Genomic DNA, 2,516 nt, shown 5'->3' on the forward strand with positions numbered 1-2,516 from the left:
GTTTTTAGGTCCTTTATAAGACTTATGGTTCTGAATTGTTCACTATGTCTTCATAAGAGTTATACACAGGCATTACTCTATTAATTGATCTACTAGGCTTTTGAAGGAAGTAAGGCCTGTGGGATGCTTGCAAGTGATGTGTAGGGACTAACAGTATTCCTATGTGGCAGCAGTGGGGAGGAGGAAGCAGAAAAGCCAAAGTTAAGTTTCCTGCCTCTGGCTACACTTACCATCGAGTAATTCATATGCAATTCTGCCTTTTTTGCAGCTTGAAAGTAAGCATGTTTTAAAAAAAAAATCTCTAAGGAACTTTTGTGTTTGATGGATTACAAAATGTTTAATTATATTTATAGGATTTCCAAGTGTAGATGCGGTAAGCCATTCCATTTGATTTACTGTGTAGGGGTTTGATAAATTTCTCCATTAGCATAATGCTATAAATAATAATAATCCTATTTTACTGCATGGTGTTCTATTCTCCTCTTGTACTACAATGACCATTGTCCATTTGAGTTTCAAATGATCTAGTGAGATTGGTAGCTGAAAGCTGCCAGGTTTTAGGAAGAACCTGGAGTTAGTGTCAGAATATCTGAATTCCAGCTCTTGCTTCATTATTGATCAGTGGGATCAGCTTGATCAATACTTAATTTCACTGACACTAATTTAAAAAATATATATTACAGCTACCTTGCTTACCTCAGCATTGCTGAGGACCAAATGAAAGATATATAAAGACTCATTTTAAAAAGAAAATTCATTAATAGATCCAGAGACATGGAAGCATGCAATAGACTGACAAGTCTGAAAGGGAAGGGGGGAGGGAAGAAATTAACAGAAGAACATATATGCATATATGCATAACTGTCCCAAGTAGATCCTGGGAAAGGATCTGGGATGTTATTTAAGGTGTTCCTTGAGATAAACTTAACCATGAAAGTGTTGGGGCATTTAAGTAGTTGCTAGCGAAGAGCCTACTCCTAGGACCGAAAAGACCAGAAGCTTTAATTTCAGGTTTAAGTGTACGCAAAATGATTCAATTAACTGCCGGAGGAATTATACCACATGAAACATATACAGTTGCAAATCACACAGCACTTTATTACTCACAAAAGTTCCTGATGCTGCAGGTACAGGCTTGATGGGATCCCAGTGGTGTTGTCCTCTGGGGTCCAGCAGCTAGGCTGGTCTGGTCTGGATGCAAGGGGCCGGCGTTCCTCACCCGAGAGTTCAGTTGCATCTGAGTTCAGTTGGGAGGTACTAGCTATTATTTTGTCATCCAGCAGAGAGAGAGGAGCATGGAGCGGCGTCACTTGTCCGACTGACAAAAGGACATGCCTCTGTGGCGGTGTCGACAGGAGAGCACTGTTGGCTGGTCAGGACCCATTTTTAAAGCCTATTTCGTACCTGCAGCAGTTCAGGTGGTTATCAATGAATTACATCAATGCACACATGTTAATCTCAAACAGGGCAAGGGGCTACATGTGGTTATCTAGGAAGAGTACATCACTCTCACAAATGGTTATCTTAGCAAGTCACTCTAAGTCAGTAATTAAAGTTCAAATCCTTATCTATGAGATACACACACTTCAGGGCAGTGGGGAATGTGTCCTTAATATCGCACTCTAGGTTTCAGGAAAGTTAACTTAAACATTTTAAAACCTTTTAAACATTTTTTAGACATTTTTAAGCATTTTTAAACATTTCTATATTTTACTACAACAATAACTCATGGACACAGACAATAGTGCAGTGAAGGCCTGGGGAGTGGGGCAGGGGGGAGGGTGACAATGAGCGGAAAAGGGGGACATCTATAATACTTTAACAATAAAGATAAATTTAAAAAATAAGAATAAGCTTCAATTAGAGCAAAAATTATTATTTCCTTTTCTTGTTAAGAAGAGTAAATTGAGTTAAAAAAGAATTAGTAACAAAAGTCAGAAATATTAGTGAAAAAGCCTGAGTTGACTCATGGTCTAGTGTGTTGTTTTTTTCAGCCACGTATTTTCTGGGAAGATTAATATTTCCCCCCCCGCAAAACACACATATATATCTGTGAGTGAGTATCTGATATTTTGATTCAAGGAGAAATTATCAATGAACACCAATATTTTTATCTTTTTCCTTTTTGAACACAAATATTTTAAAATACATATAGGAGACCAAAGGAAGAATCATCCATATTTTTAAAATATAGCAGTTTTGTTTACAAATGAAAGCTGCAGACATTTAATTTTCTTAGATATTTCTTATTAAAGGGAAACAAGAATTATTTAGTTTTTTCCCTATAACTGGATAAATGTTATTCCCTCAGCTTGTTTAAGGTAAAGTGGTGGGTGGGTGGATGGCAGGGGGTACTATGAATGCCAATCTGTTTGGAGGAACTAAAGGTATCTTGCTACTTTATTTTCTAATACTCTTTTTTTGTTTGTTTGTCTTGCTTGTTTTTGAGAGGTCCTTTTATTTGCTTCCTTGTTTGAAAAAGTCACACATGTTCATGGCAAAACATCTCAAAAAGG

This window comes from Myotis davidii, unplaced genomic scaffold (assembly GCF_000327345.1).
Source record: "Myotis davidii unplaced genomic scaffold, ASM32734v1 scaffold888, whole genome shotgun sequence".
Classification (NCBI taxonomy): domain Eukaryota; kingdom Metazoa; phylum Chordata; class Mammalia; order Chiroptera; family Vespertilionidae; genus Myotis; species Myotis davidii.